We start from the raw sequence: 20,508 nt of genomic DNA on the forward strand, positions 1-20,508 counted from the left end.
AGTGGCATTCCTGGTGGTAATCCCACCACTCCCCTTTTTATTTTATGTTTTAAATTACTATATAAAATAATTCCTGACATATATGAATGAAATTTTAGTAAAAAGCATTGAAATGGCCTATGTATTAGTGAACAAAATGTATATATATATAAATATAAGAAGGTGAGCAGCATTAAGGATATTGACATATAATTGCCCATAGCTAAGCAGCGTTGTACCCAGCGCAATATAGTTGCCCATAGCTAAGCAGCACTTCACCTAGAGCAATATAGTTGCACATAGCTAAGCAGTGCTTTACCTAGTGCAATAACCAGCGCACCGTCGGGCAACATCGTGCAACGTGGAGCAACGTAGAGCAAAGTTGAGCAAAGTCGCCTAAACACAGCCACACCCCCTAGCTTGTCTGGATAGTAGTAAAATAAAAAGCAATGACAAGGCTTGAACCCAGGATACTGTGCTCCATAATCAAAGTACTGAACCACTAAGCCATGACAGCTTAGCATAAATGTGCACTGTTAACATACATATACTTATAAATAGAAGTTTAACCATTGCTAAGCAGGTTTGCTGTTAGCTGAGAATTTTCAAAAACGGCCAATCACAAATAAGTGTGGGAAATGAGGCATATTTAAGCTCCATAGGTGGGAATACTCGCCATAACTGGTTGTACCTCCCATCTGCATTCAGAATGGCTGGTGCTGGAGAGGATACTTCCTTTCGAGCGCAATGGTGGGGCATTGAGGAGTCAAAATACATGGTTTGGCTCCTTGTCCACCATCATGAGTCAAGACTCCTGCAGGGCCAGTTTCAAGGGATGGAGTACAAAGCGGAGGCTTGGAACCGGTTAGCTCATGATCTCACCAGTGCCACAGGCATCCCTCGGAAAGGTGAGCAGGTCAGACACCACCATGCAGACCTGAAGAGATGGAAGCAGGACCAACTGAACCAGTGGATACAGGAGGCCCTTGGAAATGACAATGCCCCACTACTGAGTAGGTATCCATGGAATAGAGTATGTAAGAATAGCTATTGTAGTCAATATAATGGACAGGTATGTCTCAATATCCCTTCATTTACTTCACATCTGCAGGTGTTCGTGCTGCGAATCAGCAAGCCTATGCAGATAGGCTGCTAAGGCTGCACTACCAGGCAGGTTAGTAATTATTATGCATGTATTGTTATATAAAATAAGTGAGAGAGCCTGAAAAAAAAGTGTTGTAGCCTAATAATAAAGGCATAAAAAGCCCTGAATAATTTCTCTGCATGTACTGTCATACAAAATAAGTGAGAGAGCCAGAAAAAGAGTGTTGTAACCCATTAATAAAGGTAAAATAAGTCCTGAATAATATCTCCGCATGTACTGTTATATAAAATAAGTGAGCGAGCCTGAGAAAGAGTGTTGTAACCCATTAATAAAGGTATAATATGTCTTGAATAAGTCTTCTGCATGCACTGTAATATCAAATAAATGAGAGAGCCTCTAGAAAAGTGTGTAATATAATTAATAAAGGTATAATACCTGGAGTGTGTCCGTGTCACTTACTTAGAAATGTTGTTGTACTCTTGCATTATATAAATAGTACTGCTGTAGTAAGCGCTGTCAAGCCACAGTTGGGCAGTCCCATATAAAGTGGATGAAGGAAGTGCCAGTAGCTGTGAAGCATATATATACAGTCCTCAACAGTTGGTTAATGGCTGGCATGCATGTAGGGGGCTGTAGAAATATAACTGAAAATGTCACGTGAACACATCCAGATATGTAGATATATAAATATAAATAAAATATATAAATAAATACGTAGTAGTAACATCTGCATCCTGGACAGTTAGTATGTCAGATATAGGTCAGGTACATAATGAACTAGTCAAACCCATTACACAACTTAATGCACGTTGCCTAGTGCAATAATACATGTAGGGGATATACACCTGCAGTCAATAGGAATGTAGTGTAAACTATAAGTACATATAAGATGTTAATGGAGGTATCTTTTTAGACCCTACTGTATGTGCATAAACAATGCAATTCCACACCTCAATGGGTATGTCAAATCTCAAAACATTTGTTGGGACATATGTCCTATTGTTCTATAAATATCTGCATTTACATTGATGCATGTGCCCTGTTCAAACACCGCAATCTTGGTGGCCTGTTGTCACCAATCATTCTTGCATGCTGTTGGAATGTCCACTGTCGTTCAATATATGCATGTGTTATGCTTGCTGTTCAACTGTTGGAACCCTGGTGTGTTGGGTTAATGGGAATATTACTGCATGCTTTTACAACTCATTTGGAATGCTGTTGTCTATGTTGTTATTAAATACACATAAACATAGAACGTATGGGAAGGCCGGTCCCAGCGGACCCACCTGTCCCTCCTCAGCTGGTGATTGCACCTGACACCAGCAAGTCCGGTGCCCAGCCCGGGCCCCCCTCCTCCATTGGTCCTGTGCCACCTTTGGGTGGAAGCGCTGCAGGGGATGGGGCTCATCCCCCCGTGCAAGCATGGGCGGAGGAGGGCCACCTGTCACCCTCCAAAGGGTCCGGGCTGTGGTGCATAGGGTGATCCAGCATTCAGTCGCTGATCCCCTATGCCAGCTCGAGGCAAGAGTGGCTCCACTCACGGGGTGAGCCTGCCCCTCCTACGCAGCCCCCAGCACAGCCACCCTTCGGGCTGTGAAGGTGCAGTGATGACTGCCTATGGGTGGGGATCTCAATTCCACTGTTACCATCTGTGGGCTCATGGGCTTGCGATTTCCAAGCATCCTTCCCCATCAATTGTGTTCACCCACCCCATGTGTCATATTCCACCCCTGTATGCATCTTGTTTGTCTTGTCTGTTTACCTCCCCAACCTACCTCCCACAACATACCTACTTCCCCTACCTCACATTCCACTCTCACCTGAAAAAAAAAATGGGCAATCTGCTCCCGCAAAAAAATTATGCCCCATACATAGCTGCCCATTTTACACAAATGTCCGCCGTACACAGACACTGAAATTCAATTGGCAGTACAACATACTTCGTTGTCCTCACCCCTCTCGCAGGGGTGTAAGGTTTCAAAATTCCCTCCAAATTACAAGTATATGCACAGCTATTGCTGTTAAAGAAATGGGCAGCTATGGACCTTCCCTACACCCGTCCTGCACATCCCGAGATGTTTTCCCTACTGTCTTTCCCTGTTTGTGCCCCTTTTTCACCACTTTCCTATCTCCCCATTTTCTTTTCTTTCAAAGAAATGAGCGCAGGGGTTGGCTGAATCAGCACTTTTAAGCAGTAGTAAGTGGATTTGAGTGAGTGTGCGCATGTGTGCACATAGCTTAGTATTGCTAAGCATCACACAAACCCGTGCAAACACGCTTACAACTGCTTAAAAGTGCCTTAGTCACCCTGCATATGAGGGGCCTTGTTCTGCTCAGCAGCAAAATAAAACACCACTGTTAGTCTCAAACCCCAGACCTTGGACACACTAGACTGCATAAAGTACCACTAGGCCACAGTAGATATGCAGTGTAATGTTGCTGAAATATATATATCATGCATCAGAATGTGTGAATATAAAGGAAAGGTAGAAATGCCATAACACAAAACCTGTTCTGTGGAACTATACCAGCAGTTGTTGTGAAATTGCATTACATGACTGTGATAACAGAACCAGACATTCTAGCAGTAAATACTGTTACAGCAGCAGCACTTCACAACCCCCACACAGTATCATAGCAGAACAATCCCCACACAAATGTACAAAATACCAGTGTGTTCAAGGTACAGCAAGGATGTAGGTAGGCATGCTTAGTACTGGAATTGTCCAATTTCATGAGCATCCTGTGATAATGTCAACAAAATAAAAAGCACAAACACTGCAGAAGTGAGTACATTAATATCCACAGTATAGATGCTCCCAAACAGTTCATGTGCCAAATGGAAACATCTCAATAACTACATATGTATATCAGCTCATTGTAGATGTTGTAAAGAAACTCCATACTCCCATGTATCTTGTGTTAGCATTTCTAGGGGTGAGTACAATTCTACACTGTCAACTGTGTACTGGAAGAGGCAACATTCAGGTCTGAGTACAACATACAAATAACTGGCTACACCTTTAGCAAAATTTAGATGAAGTATACCAACCTTCTGACTTACACTACGGTGTCCACAGCAAACAAGTATGGGGCCCACTTTGGAAAGCTGAAAGGCCTATGCCTACCTGGCCTAGCAATTTATAGCATTGGGTTGCTATGACAGTGAGTACTGCAATTACCACACAGCAGGCTGCATGCAATTACCAAATGGTGGCCATCAATTGGTGCAGAGGCCATCACATGCATTTGTGCAGATACCTCTAAAAGCAGGCTGTACTTGCTGTCCACACATGCAATCATTTCATTGCAGCCACGGAGAGAGAGAGAGAGAGAGAGAGAGAGAGAGAGAGAGAGAGAGAGAGATGCACACAGACAGACACCTGCAACAGCAAAAAAAAAAATCAACCAAAGAAAATAAATAAATAACATATATATATATAAAAACAATGTATTACTACACACACAGAACGTAATAATACAAACCCATACAAAGTAAAGGTATGTAACTGATATGTATTTACTGGCATGTAGTAGATGTTTTAGAAGAGTACTCTACATACTTTGAATCATCCATATGTGGCAGCAGTATGTATCTATGCACAGATGCCCTGCATAACCACTGCCATGGAGAAATCAGTGTGTAGGTGTGTGCAGTGGGATATGATTGTGATATATGTAGTTCAGCATTAAATGTCAAACATCTGATCCATGTTATCTCTGTTCTGTACAGTAGTGTGTACAATGGCTGCTTGGGGGAGTAGTGCATACAGTTATATAAACAAGGATGTGACAGAGTAACAAATGCATGCTAGTCATATTAACGTGTAGCTTAGCACTGGCAATAGCTGTACCAGGCTAGTATGCTAATCTAGCATTTGCAGCTATATATACACCCTCTAATATTACTGTGTGCTCACATGTGACACCTGTTCATGTTGCAGCAAGGCCCAGCATGTCAGCTGTGAGGTCCATGGACTTACAACAGTGTGGACCTTGTGTGTGTATGGCACACACATATGGAAAGATCTGTGTCAGATATATTAGCATCTGTACATGTGCATAGAGCAAGGGACATACTGCAACTGTTTGTGAAGGGTGGACATATATATGTTTTTTAAGGTTGTTATGTGCATACTTCTATGTAGGTTGTAGTGTGTGGCAAACAAGACAGCATACAGTGCTGGTATATGACATGTGGTGGTTAAACGCTATGGGTATGAATTGTCCGGTTTGCAGTGTTGCAGCCAGTGAGGCCTGCTAAAGCTACATGTGCTAAGAACACCTTCAATGCATTCCGCACAACACTGTGCAATATTAGTACATAACAGTATACTTCGCAACCTTCGCATAATTGATATTCCCACCATGAAATGTGGACCATATATGTGCCTATATGGATATCTATATGTACACCAATATATGCTTATATTTATATTTATGTGTGTGTGTGTGTGTGTGTGTGTGTGTGTGTGTGTGTGTATATATATATATATATATATATATATATATATATATATATATATATATATAGAGAGAGAGACAGGGTCATATTTACTGTGACAGATGGCTGGTGACAAAGCCATGGACTCAAGCTCAATGTTGAAACTGCATTGTCATCCCTTCTGGCAAAAACTCCGTACCCATAAACTACCACATAGGTGGTAGTCTACCTAACACTGAAAGTGTGATAAGAGACCATGGGACACAGGTGGACTGTAGTCTCCCCTTCGATAATCACAGTGACACACTAGTCATATAATCTGTCTACCTGCCACACCTCATCACAAAAGGGGTGTCATCCAGGGAAATATAGGTCAGTGTTCCTCTCTACTCATCACACATAAAGCCCATTATAGAGTATAATGCCCCATGTGGTATGTACCTCACAAGACATCCACAGCAACTGGAAACGACAAAGACATACCTCACAAAGAGTAATACCAGCCTCAAACAGATGCCCTATGCAGACCATCTCACAAACCCACAACTACACTGTGTTGCATACCGCCTACCCAGAGGTGACCTCTGCCTAACATACTAAGCTATGTAAAAACCAGAGCTGTTGGACATGCTGCACATAAACAGATCACAATCTCTATGTGCTACACGCTCTAGGGACCCAAACCTTCTGACCACAATAAACAGCACATGCTGGAGGGATAGACTCCCATCTCAGAGACATCCCATACTCTGGAACAAACCAACTATCCATAGCAAACAAAGCTCCTAATTAGTAGTCGTCATAAATAATCATGAAGATTGTATGGGAGATAGTGAATACACCCAGGCATTCACCTCTGTGTCTCTGCTTGACAGGGCCACATGAAATGCAATGACCTGTGTGTCAAAGGCCAGAGTAGCGTATGGCTAGGCTTCTATAGGCCCTAGGGCCAATAGCCTCTTACCTACCTATAAAGTGATACACGCCCACATGTACTTGTTGCAATAATTGCTATGTGAGTTTGACTGAGTGTGATGGTGAATGTGTTGGTGAATGTGTCAGAGTTTGGTTTATGTGTGATAGCTTAGTTGGAAACTGTTTCTGTCATGGTATTATGTGTCCTAGCTGTGATCCCAGCAAAAGATGTGTATACAATTGCTAGGCTGAAAATGCAGTATGCCATACATTCTGACATAGTCCCTTGTTGTCGACTGGGGTGCCCATTGTAGGCCAAAGCAGTACATGCATGCTTATTGAGTGCCACTGCTGGTGAATCCAACCCCTGTATGAACTGTAGTACTACCTGAGGCTGTTTGCCTAAACAGCACAGTATGGTGTACATCCACATTGATTGGAACCATTGTTCCATGTGTTCCCTGTAGTCCTCACAGATTACATACTTCAGGCATACGGTCTCATAACTACTGACACACAGTACTGTAAGGTACACAGATAAAGGTCACCTGTGTTGCCATACCTATGTGTCTGGTATGTATGTCTGATGTTTGTGTGTGTATGCCTGTACCATGGCCTTGGTCATATGTGTGTTATAGGATATAGGTGCGTATCTAGCAACATGTATAGTGTAGTACAGCAGTATGCCACCTATATTCACGAATGTGCACATATGTTAGGCAGGGTTCTGCCATCAATGACTAGTGTGGTATACCGGTGATACTGTCACTGGACTTTACAATCATTGCAATGGATTACACTTTTCATGATGCATTAGCATGATATATACCTCCTGTGTCTAAATTGTGCATTGTGTCGCATACAGTGTGCCATGTACTGTTGTATAGTATTACATACTGTTGTAAGTTTGTTGCTGTGCAAAACGTAGCTTGATATATATAGAGTGTGCCAGGCACTTTCAGGCAGTTGTGGGTTGAGTACTGACATGTGGTATTGAAAGTGTGTATCTTCTGACAGCCAGTAGGTTGCTATATATGGCAGTTAATTGATATCTGTACATTAGAAATATAGGTGTGCCTCATGACTTGCTCACACATATTGTTTCATTGTCTTCCAGGGCTATGTCCCACCAACGTAATCCCGCCTATAGCACAGTGGAGGAAGAGGTCATAACATCCAGCCTGGTGCAGCAGTATGCCCTGCTGTTCTCTAGAACCAGCCAGGACCAGCATGAGCGGACTGCGCTGTGGCAAGAGCTTGTCCATTGGGTAAATGACATAGGCATGCATAACCAGACATATGAGCAGGTACACCATCACTGCAGTGATTTAATTAGACATGTCTGGCAACGTGCATCTGATATCCGCAGACAGCAGCTTGCCACAGGTGGGGGGGTAGCCATCCACCCCCCCCTCACCAGAGTGGAGGAGCTGCTCCTGAGCCAGGTGGCTCCTGGCCAACAACAACCCCAACAACTAACGTGTGTCATCATGGAGGCCGGAGTCACCCAGCAAGCTGACATGGAGTGTGCAGGTAACATGGCATAGCTGTAGACTACTGTTACCTCCATTGTTAGAGCATGCTTATGTGAGATGTGTACTGTGTAGTTAGATGATGTGGTGCCTAGTGTTATGCAATGGTAATAATTAGGAATACAATCTGTAGGCCTGTGACTGTCAACCGTTGTACTACTGTATGATTGCAAGCACACAGTAGCAATGCAACAGTTGTTGCCACTGACAAAGTGTCTCATATCCTTGTAGGTCCCTCTGGTGTGACAGCAAGGCAGCTGACCCATGCTGGTGAGTGCGTTCTACCTTTAATACTGCTAATTAAATGTGCATGTCATAGGTGAGGTATAGGCCATGTACACGTAACACACATATGCATAATGCATGCTGTGCATGTTTGCTGTGAGACTATGCACATCCCAGTAACGTGGGTAGCTGCATAAAACACATACAATACACAGAGAATTCCACAGAATTGTGGCAACACTGATGTGGACATTGGATAGGCAGAGTCGATACACATGCACACAATATACACAACACTGTCATACGCAGTACACGTTAACATGCTGCACATGGCATATTCAGACGCCCGCTGTAAGGTCACACTACAGTATCCCACACTTCATCCAGACAGCACACATAATATACCTGAGGGGTAGATGCCTCACATGTGGCTCTGCAACAGTCTTCGACACATTACACATTCATGGTAGGCAATGCCCCTTATTGTGCACCTTACAAACCCATGTAACAACTGGCTGTGAAATGGTGAATGTAGCCATGGTACTACAGTTCCAGTACAGCATGGTATGTGCCGGTCTGGCACACATTAGTAGCCTTCAGTGACCACATGATGCTGCATGATGATGGCTCATGGTAGTACACCCCATCCAGTTACAGTGACCACAGTACTACACATAGCATTACCTGCTATGCACCTCAGTGCTGTGTGTGTGCAAACATAGGCACCTATACACAATATGCATAGCAATCACCATTTGTACAAAGTAACAAATATATGTCTTGTAATGCTATTGAGTGTATAGGTCACATGGCACACACTGTGTCTGTGTGATGTTTAATGTTGCAGTTGTATTGTAGCATGCCATGTCATGTCTGGCACTGGCATGTCCACAATATGTCCTACACTCACCATAACCACTGAACAATGGCCATGTTGAGCAATGGTATTCCATCAGGTAAACATGCACCACTCATGCTGTGTGTATACATAGCATGCATGTGCTAATCCTGTGTCCACAATTATCTTCTGAAGACACAGACACTCTAATCAGAAATGGATATCTATGTAACACACAGATACACATCCAGCCATGGTATGTATACCTGTGAGAGATGGTGCACAGCACATTGCAGAGCTTATAATACTTGCACAGCACAGTCGTGTCCATGTACACAGTGCATTCCAGGGTGAGGCCAATCACTGAACAACAACACACATGCACCAAAGACATGTATAGTGTTATTGGCAAGGGCTGTCAAGACCCGCACTGCATGCTGTTGGGGAACACACATCCTGCATGCTGGCACGTGTGATATAACTGTTTGCCTTGTGATACTGTACCCCACCATCACCCGCTATTGAGTATGTTCTGGATTGCTGGTGGTGTGTGTGTGTGTGTGTGTTTTAGTGATGAGTACATTTATGTGCATGTGTGCATGTGTTCATGTGTTCATGTGTGCATGTGTGCATGTGTGCATGTGTTCATGTGTGCATGTGTGCATATGTTCATGTGTGCATGTGTGCATGTGCACATGTGTGCATGTGTTCATGTGTTCATGTGTGCATGTGTTCATGTGTGCATGTGTGCATGTGCTCATGTGTGCATGTGCTCATGTGTTCATGTGTGCATGTGTGCATGTGTGCATATGTGCCTACATCATGTACAGGTCGTAATGTGTGTTTCCTGTCTTCCTCTCACAGGTGCTGACCTTGGGCTGGTTCACTGCAGCAGGGAAACTGATGTCACCGAGCAAAACAGTGATACTGATGATAGGTGTGTTGAGGCACAGGCATGTTTGCCAGGGTCTGTTGTTGGGCCACCAATCGACAGTACACAGCTATCCACCCCATCCATGCATACAGTCATACTGCCAATACATCCATCACCAATGCCCATAGCTGAGGGACAGTGAACAGTTGGCATTGGCCAGGACAGTGTGGTATCCATGGCACATGCATCCCAACACAGCAGCCATACCCAGATGTCTGGAAGGGTACCACATAGGCAGATGTCCAGGGGTTCTCATAGGAGCACTGCTGCTCAACATGCAACTGGCAGACGTGCCACAGGTCTGACAATGTCACGCATGTTCCAGGCAGTCATGGAGTCACAGGCATGTATAGAACGGTACATCAGACAGGGACTAAGGGCACAGAGGGCACATACTGCTATCATTGACAGTATCCGTGACCTAGCAGGTGCCATCCATCATTACACCGAGGTCACTGATAGATGTTGGGGAGAGACATTAGATATCCTCCGCAATGTCATGTCCATGTGTCAGGACAGTGCGGGATTGTTGAGTCGTCGACGTGGACATATGCCAGCAACATCAGCAGCTGGCAGTTGCCACGGATGTCCCCCCAAGCCACAGCCACTCCCGTAGTGCCAGTACCAGCCCCAGCAATGTTGGTGGTGGGCTGTCCATAGAACATCCTAGAAGACCATGTGCAAGTGGCTCTGGACAGTCCCAGCAGGGACCTGTGTCCAGTGTACATCCATCCACCTCTGGGGATAGTACCCAGTCTGGCTTAGTACCTGATAGTGTCAGTAGCACCCCTGCCAGGCACAGGTACCGTATCCATGGCCAGAGATGGTGATCTGTGAAGTCTCACAGGTACAGTCTGTGGCTGTCCCACAAATACCCATATATGGCAGCCACATGGTGGAACTGTGTGCATGCAGACACACACACATACTCCGGACACCTAGGGCTAACACATACCTACACACATTACATCAACATTGGCCCATTCCAGTATTCTTGCCCCCACACACACACACACACACACACATACACACACACATACATGTGGATTGGATGGCTCACTGTAGGTCTCTGGCAAACCAACAACACACCCTGTGCATATGATGAAACCTGTGCCGCCTCCTATCATCTGTAACATCGATGCAGGAACAGGCTACCATGGTGCTGATGCACAGGGTGTCCTTATAGCAGTATAGCAATGTTAGCATGTTGTCGGCAATACAGTGTAATGATATGCTTGAAGGTGTAGCTGAGCAGGCATGATGCATTAATGCTATGATTGTCATTGTAGTATTGTTTACACCAGTGTTGGTTCCAATTGTGTAGTGTCCAGCCACGTGCCACTTGGCTGATGTGTGCAGTATTGGCAGCATGTGTTAGAGAGTGGACAGTATGTGTGGGATGTGTGTAGCACAGATATGCAGGTATACAGTTGTGAACATGGTGGAGGTGCACTGTCTGCACGTACATGCATAGTGGACACATGGCCAGGGTGACATGCTCTGTATTACACAGTAACAATCCATAGTCTGTATTGGTGGCCAGTATGCATTGTACTACACACATTTCGGAACCTGACTACACATGTGTGTATGAAATGGTTTGACACTGTGCTGTGGGTGATACTGTTACTATCTGTCATTGTTTTGCATTCTAGTAGTATACATCACTTTACAGCCTGACCATAAGCAATCGTTAGATAATGTCTTGACAACCGACACACAGATGTAGGACACACAGCAACATTTGGATCCTTCAGGTACTATATTATGCCAGTAACCACTGGTATTCACCTGCACCCATTACTGAGACCACTCCTGTTTGGCATATAGCTCTCTTAGGTACAAGCAATCACAGTAGGGATATGTCCGTCCACATCTGGTAATGCATACTGTGGCCTATAATGCATTCTCTAGATGACACACACATCCTGCACAAGGGTATCAAACAGACAGATGCCTGTTGTCAAACCCATGCTGGAAAGCTATAAGCCAAACTAAGCATAGTCATCCACCTTTACGGAACACATTATCCCCACAGTACCATATAGGTAGTAGCCACCAACATGATGAACAAGTACCGATATGTACATGCAACCAAGTGTTACGTCATCTATCCTTTGTTAATCACATTTCCAAAGGTATTTTGAGATCTGTCAGTGGATCACATAAGCAATAAGAGGTCTGCATGCATATCCACAAAGGTTGTTCAATACCTATTATGAATAGTCATCATTGACAGACTTTGCTGCGTTTGAACAGGTCTGACATATACCTCAGCCATAGACCCTCATACACACATTCCAATAGGAACCGTAATGACTTTGTGTGACACAGATGACATAGGCCAGGGATCAGTGCAGTGGCTGGGCTTGTCACAAGCATACAGATGTGACCTAAGGTCTGGGAAGCAGCAGCACAGTCTGGCAAGGATGACAGCTGTGTTCTTGGAGAAAGCAGGGTTCTTACACATGCAATCATTGAGGTAACATGTACGTATATGTATTTGCCACACAGCTAGCTCACATGTGCAATGCATACTGATATGTCATACAGTAGTAAAAGCATAACCCACAACACATTGACCAAGAGTAACACAAACATACAGCACACACAATCATCAAGTGCAGGATTTAAACCTCTACCTAACTGCTTCATGATACTAGAGGAGTACGCATTAACACGACATGCTATACATATTACTGGGAGTCCTCTTTTCCACAGGTATATTTGTAGGATGGTGACATCATCAGACTTGACAAAGGTTATATTACCACTTTTGAGGTGTTTCACTACTCTCCTAAAAGGTTGCTCCTTCCCAAGGAGACCACACACATAGTTGTCCAGTGCAGGATTCAAACCCCTACCTAACTACTTCATAATACTAGAGGAGCACACATTAATACGACATGCTCTGCATATTATTGGGAATCTTTGTTTCCACAGGTATATTTGTAGGATGGTGACATCATCAGATTTGACAAAGGTTACATTACCACTTTTGAGGTGTTTCACTACTTTCCTAAATGGTTGCTCCTTCCCAGGGAGACCACAAACACACACACGTATAGCTGTCCATTGCAGGATTCAAACCCCTACCTTACTACTTCATGATACTACAAGAGGACACATTAACACGACGCGCTACACACATTACTGGGAGTAATTCTTTCCACAGGTATATTTGTAGGATGGTGACATAATCAGACTATACAAAGTGGATTACATTAGGTGACATTAGATGGCCTACATTGAAGGAATGTCTAAACACTTTTGGCCATGTGATCATCAAAGGTGAGTTTACTATCTTCCTGTGTCCCCAGGGCCATAATGACTTTTTCCGTACATGCTGGATTACCACCTATGTGGTCATTTGTGTGCACTTTGTATTACCCAAAGGGGATGACTATGCATTCTTTGTCATTCAGCTTGAGGGCATTGTTTTGACACCAGGTATCTGTATCTGTAAGACACTTCTGGAGGATGTCTGTGTCAGCTGTACAGTCAATTATGGACCACAGTTTCCAGTCATCTGCAAACCTGTTCTGCCTTGCACCTGCCATGCTTGCCTGTACCTCTGAGCAGTATCTACTGAACAGGTGGGGTCCCAAGACCAAGACCTGTGCAATGCCATTTGTGACTGGCTTAGAGTTGGACATGGCACCCGCAACTATGAACATGTGTGTTTGATCTGTGAGCCACTTGGCCACCCATCCTGTGACAAAGCTGTTCGTGTTCAAGCTGGTACACTTGTCCATGATGACAGAGTGGGGAATGGTGTGGTAAGCCCTTAGTGAGGTCCAGGTGGGCTGTGTGGACTACTTTCACCTCCATCTATGTTCATGGTAACTGTTTTAAATAAATCAACTAGGTTTGGGAGCCAGGCTCTGCCTTTAACAAGGCAAAGTTGTGTAGAGTCCAGTGTCTGGAGATCTCCAATGTCTCAGTGTATGGGTTCCATGACAATTTGCTCAATAGCTCTCTAGACCAGGCTGAGTACACATACTGGGCAATGGTTTCCATGTTCTGTTTTAGCACACCCTTTGTGGAGCTGGATGACTGTTAGTGTATGCCATTCTTTGGGTACATAGCCTGTGGTACGCTTGAGTCTGGACAGTGAATGTAGGTGAGTGTGTAGTTCCTTATGGGCCTAGTGTAAGATGCAGCCTGGGACAACATACAGTCACATTGATGCTATGTTCTTAGCTTTGGTGAGGGCTGTCTTTACCTGCATGTCCATGACGTCTGGGTCTCTGCATCCTTCTGTGATGGACACAGGCCCTTTTGGGGGTGATGGGGTGGAGTTTACACTGAACTTGTCCCCCTGGGTGTGGACAATGAAAGTTGGTTTGGTGCATGTCATTCCTTTTTTCAGTAGCTGACAGCATATTTGGAAGTTGACACCTACATGTCTGGTATAGCTACCGAAGGCTTTGTGGTTGTTATTCTTACATTCCTTGGCTATTTGTCTTTAGAAACTGTCCTTGGATTATTTTATGAGCGATCATTGTTTCTTCCTGGTAATGATCAGTGATGCCTTTCCTTTAGTGAAGTTGGATCTATCGTGTGTTCATTTCCTCCTTCTCTTGTCTAGCTTATTTATGGACAACAAACACCTGCTTGTTGTCCTATTTTTGGAGGAGTGCATCTTGGTTTTATTTGTGATGTCTCATTCCATGCATCCCTGTAGATGCTCATAGGATGCACTTGTAAATGATTCTGCAGATTGCATATCATTATCCTATATCAAGGGGTCTTCGGAATGTTCCACTTTGGTCTTGGGAAGTGTGCAGTTTGCTTTTGCAAATGTCTTCACAGTGGTTTCATTGACTGGGTGTGGGGGTGGGATGTGGATGTCCAGTGTGATTACTTAATGATCTAATATTACCAGCGAGGTGTTTATCTCTGTTGTGGAACACTGGTACCCCATGTTGGTGATGATCATGTCCAGTATGTTGTCACCTCTAGTGGGCATGCTGACCAGCTGTTCCAGTGTGTTAGTTTCTTAACTCTAGGACACATTGGGCAAAGTGCATTGTATATGAGTAATTCACCCACTCAATGTTTGGGTAGTTGTAATCTCCTCATATAATGGTGTTTGATAGGACATTATATTTGCCATTGTTCTCCGGAATACTGATTGAGGTTCCTGAGACAAGGTATGTGATCTGTAGCAGGCTACAATCTGATGGGCAGCTTTGCCCAATGTTAGTTGCACTTGCATGGTCTCCAAGGCTTCATGCTGTGCCAGTAACCTGGAGGTGTGGATATCCATAAGGTAAATGGCTACTCCCCTTCCTTTTGTATTTCACTCGTGGTCTTGGGTCCAAAGGTCAGAGTGATTGTGAGTGTTTTATGTGGATCATATCCAACAGCTCTATGTTTGACATAGCTTTGTATGTTACGCAGTGAACACCTCTGAGTAGGCGATATGCAAGGGAATACGGATGGAGCATTTTGCGATGGTCTCTGTATGGCATATATTTCAGGCCACTAATGCTCTTTGTGAGGTATTGCTGCTGGCTTTCCAGTTGTTGTAGTTGTCTTGTGAGGTACATAGCAGCAGTGGCATTGTACTCTTTTATAGTTCTAGTGAGTGGTGAGTAGAGGGGAACAATGTCCTCTTCTATTCTGCAAGAGACACATTTTGTGATGAGATGTGCCACATAAGAGGGTTTCCTGATTACTGTGGGACTGTGCTCATCACAGTTGTATCCACTGTCCACCTGTGACCCAGGGTCTCTTGTCACACTTACAGTGTGAATTATACTACCACCTATGTTGTAGTTCTTGGCTACAGTGTTTTTAACAAAGGTGATGATAATGCACCTTTTGGCATTGAGCTACAGCCCATAGCTTGGACAACAGCCATCTGTCTCAGTGAGGCCCTTTTGTAGGATGTCCACATCTTTAGTGTTTACAATGATGGCTCCTAGTTTGCAGTCCTCTGGAAGCTTCAGTAGCCACAGGCCTTCCATGTTAATGTTTACTTCAGGGAAGTAGATACTACACAGCCTGGGAAGTTATCTAGTCCCATGGCTGCTGTGATACTGGCTTTGGAGAGTGTTTTTTTACCTGTGCAGCTATGATGACAGCAACTTTTCAGTCTTCCATTATAGACATGTGCTCTTTCATGGGTGAGAGGGGGGTAAAGTTAACACTGATCCTATCTGCCAGGGTGTTGGCAATATCAGTTGGCTCTGTAAATTTAGTGCCATTGAGCTGTAACTCAGAAAAGATCTGAGTGTAACCATGACATGGACCTGTCTGTTGGGCAGAGATCTCCTGAGTAGACAGTATGCAACAGAGTACAGATTGGGTTACATTTCAGTCTTGTTGCACGGGGCAACTATTTGAGGCCAGTAATCCTCTTGTTAAGGTACTTCACTGGTGTTTCTAGCTGCTGAACATGCATAGTCGGATTCATTGCAAGTGTATTGTGGTACTCTCTGACTGGTCTGATGACTGCTGAGTTGTGGCAACCTCCTTTGACCTACATGCACAGACCTTGGCAGTTTGTGTGAACACATAGCAGGATTTTCGGACCACTTTGTGAATGTGTTTCTGGAAGTAGAGATGCCTATACACATTTGTCCATAGATCCCTTATTATCACATCCGTATTTAGCCAAAGTGTGTGAGCATGCCCAGGATGACCTTTCAGTATCTTCCTGCCTGACATTTGCTTTGTTTCTTTGTGTGTGAGCATGTCCAGTATGACCTTTCAGTGTGATGCTGAATGAAATCCACTATATTTGTTGGAGTGTGTGAGCATGCACAGTATACACATTTATACTATATGTGTATGGTAAATCAAGTTGTATTTTTACAGCAGGGCTCACCTTTGTGTCATAGATCAACAGGGATCATGCTGTGCCTGCAGGGCTTCCAGGAGACACTTTGCATAGACTTATCAACATTTCTACATACAGTGGGGACAGCTATTCTTTGTACATTTCTACCCGTGGGTACACCGGATTGTTACTGTGGGTGTACATAAGATGTGGGTTTCACCTGACACTTATACACATTTGCTGTGCCTGCACTGCTATGTACAGGACACCATTACAGTCTGTAGTGTTGCCTATCGTACTGGCTTGAGGCATACTACTGTACTACAGATCTTAGCGTCCAATGTCACGTATATTAGCTTGCGACTTCATAGCCTACACAACACACATCACAACGTCTGGCCTGATGTTCTCTGTCTGCATAGGCATGTGCGGAAGTTTACCCATTTGCCTCATTAGGGGCATGATACAGCATTGCTTTGTCTTTGCATTAGTGTACAATTGTCCTGCTTTGTCTGTGCTACTAAGATGCTATCATGGCTTAGTGGTTCAGTACTGTAACTGCAGTGCATAGTATCCTGGGTTCAAGGCCTGTCACTGCTTTTTACTTTCATGCTGGCCAGACCAGACTGCTTAAGAAACAGTAAAGCAGATATGAGCATGTTTAACTGACTTTGCTCAACTTGCCCTGACCTTGCCCAACATTGCACGAGCAATTTTGTTTACATATACTAGATATTGGTGAAAGTTGCTTAGCACTGCTTTATATTGCTTAAAACATGGCAATCATGCCTCAGGTGGTGCTGCAGGGCTGCCTATGTTGGATGCACATAGTACACTGCCTATACATGTTTGGAAACAGGTAGTGTCAAGTTAGGCATCCCTTTTATTTTATGTGTGAGTCAGAGAGAGGTATCATTTCCATGGTTCCTACTGAGCCAGTGTATGTGCTATGCGTTGCCTCTTTGCCAAGGACAAGGCATATTGGGCAAGCCTCCTTCTGCCTACTAGGGCAGGCTCAGGTTGTTCCTCCTCCAAGTCACGCTCTGCCTGTGCAGGCCTTGGCAATGGTGGGGGGCTGTTTGGCCCTGCCCCATGCTGTTTCTGCTGCAGCTGTTTTCGCAGGATGATATTGTGTAGCATGGCACATACCATGACAATTTGAGTACATGTAGTTGGTGAGTACTGCAAGGCTCCAACAGATGTGTCCAGGCACTGGAACCATAACTTGAGCATCCCAAACACACGCTCGATTACATTTCGTGTTTGTGCGTGTGCCTCTTTATGGAGTTCTTGTTCAGGTGTGTGTGCATTTCTGATGGGTGTCATCAGCCACAGCTCCAGTGTGTATCCAGCATCCCCCACTAGGTGACCGTCAGGGATGTCCCCATTGGCAAATGTCTGCTTCAGCTGCGACAGATGCCAGATATGGGAATCATGGTAGCTTCCAGGGCAGCCAGCACACACATTCAATATTATGCCCTGGGCATCACACATGACCTGGCAGTTGATGGAGTGGAAGCCCTTGCGGTTGATGTAGGCCCTACCCCGCTCACCAGCTAGTGCTTTGATGTATATGCGCGTGCAGTGAATTGCACCCACTACCTCAGGGTATTCTGCTATTTGCTGGAAGAGACGCATATTGCTGGCCAATACCTCATGGGAATTGGGGAAATATACATGATCACCGACATGTGCTGACATAGCATTTAGGAACTGGTGCAGTATCCTTGATGCTGATGCCTGTGAAATCTCCATCATATCACCAGATAGTCTCTGGAAGGTACCTGTTGCTAGTATTCTTAGGCCAACACATACCTTGGTTTCCACTGGGATGGGTTCCCCTCTGTTGGTTCTGTGTGTGAGGCATGGCCTGCACAGCTCAACAATTTGCTGCTCTCTCTGCTACATCTAAATAACTAATTTCAAGATCTTCAGTCTCATATGTAAATCTCAAAAGGTTCGTTCAAGAAAATTGAACCGTGATATACGCCAGTATGACTTACATGAAGTATACCCTACTAATAAGATTTATATAGAAAAAAGAATTAATGAAGTAGGGTATGAGTTAGAAAATGAAGACACAGTGCCTTCTGGCATGCATGGCAATGGCAATATGGGTGACAGTTTTGGGGACCTAGATGACAACAACGGACCCAACCCAGGGGATTTTCATATACCCAGACGCTTGAAAATGATAGCCAACAGGAATACAAGAAAGAGAGAATTTTACAACCAGTGAAATCAATGGAAGGGATTTGGAAACCAGGGGAGGGGCAGAACACTTTATTGAACAGTGATGGTTCCCAAATAGGTCACAAATTTCACGGTTTCAATATTTACAACTATACATCTAAAGATATTAAGGAAGAATTTTTTACTCTCTTTTCTAAGGGGTTTAAATTTGTCCCCACCCAAATGCCTGATTTAGCTGAAGTGATGGTGGACATTAATTTATATACTAGCAAGCTAAATTTTCAGATACTATTCTCTGATACTCAGGAAGGGCCTACTGCATACAAAAAAAGTCTCTTTAAAGAAAATCAGCACTTACAATCCCCCTTTACACCCTTTAATAAGCATCTTTGAGAAAGTTGTAAAAGAGGAAGTTTATAAGTTATGGGCAGAGGAGAAAAAATTATTTTTTAATTTAAATACTCAAAAGAGAAAGTTGATGAAAGAACTGAAGGGTGATAAAACACTTAGAATTATGGCCCCGGATAAAGGAGTGGGAGCTGTGGTGTACAATACAGATGACTATATCAACACGATGCAGGAAATACTATTTGATGAACAGAGTTATATCCCAGTATCTAGAAATCAAATAAATATTGCATACCAGAGAATAGATAGACGTGTTGGAATATCTATTAGAACAGAGAATTCCTATAGAAGTATATAACTTCTTGATCAACACCCACCCAAAAAGTCCTGCTTTTTTTGGTATACCAAAAATTCACAAGAGCATTGTTTTTCCCCCTTTTAGGCCCATTGCAGTGGCTTGTCGGTCAAAAACTCACAATTTAGCAGTTTTTGTGGACAAGACTTGTCAGCACGTTCTGGATGGAATATCTCACATTTTAAAAGATTCTTGGGATTTTCTAGGCCAGTTAAAACAGGAACTGTGGTCTGAAGAAGTCATATTTTTGGCCATTGACTTCCAAGATTTGTTTACTTGTATACCTAGAACAGAGGGGATGGAACTTTTTGAAGGTAACCTTTCTTTATGTTCCAACTTGGACTCTGGACGACTCCAACTTGTATGTGAAATTATGGCACATGTGTTAGACAACAATAGCTTGTTTTTTGAGGGGAAGTACTATCAGCAAACTAGGGGATTCGCTATGGGGGCGGCTTGCGCCCCCCCCCATATGCGAACATAGTTTTGCTAGGGTGGAAACTGCAACATGTCTTCAACAACAGACACCATGGGTACATTAGTACATATTTGAGATTCCTGGATGATATTTTTATTTTATGGAAGGGGAAACAGGAGGATATTCCACAGTTCATTGAATACATTAACAACAGCTCAAACTTTTTGAGATTTACATATGAGACCCAAGATCTTGAAATTAGTTATTTAGATGTAAAGGTCTCCAAAATTCCTGGTGGCTTTAAATGTAATGTGTACTGCAAGCCTACCTTTTGCAATAGTTACTTACATTTTCACAGTCATCATCCTCAAAAACAGAAAAAAAGCATAGTGAAAGGTCAGGCAATTAGAGTAGCCAGGATGACTTCAGAAT

The sequence above is a fragment of the Protopterus annectens genome, chromosome 5.part0 (assembly GCF_019279795.1).
Source record: "Protopterus annectens isolate FY-2018-M chromosome 5.part0, PAN1.0, whole genome shotgun sequence".
Classification (NCBI taxonomy): Eukaryota; Metazoa; Chordata; order Ceratodontiformes; family Protopteridae; genus Protopterus; species Protopterus annectens.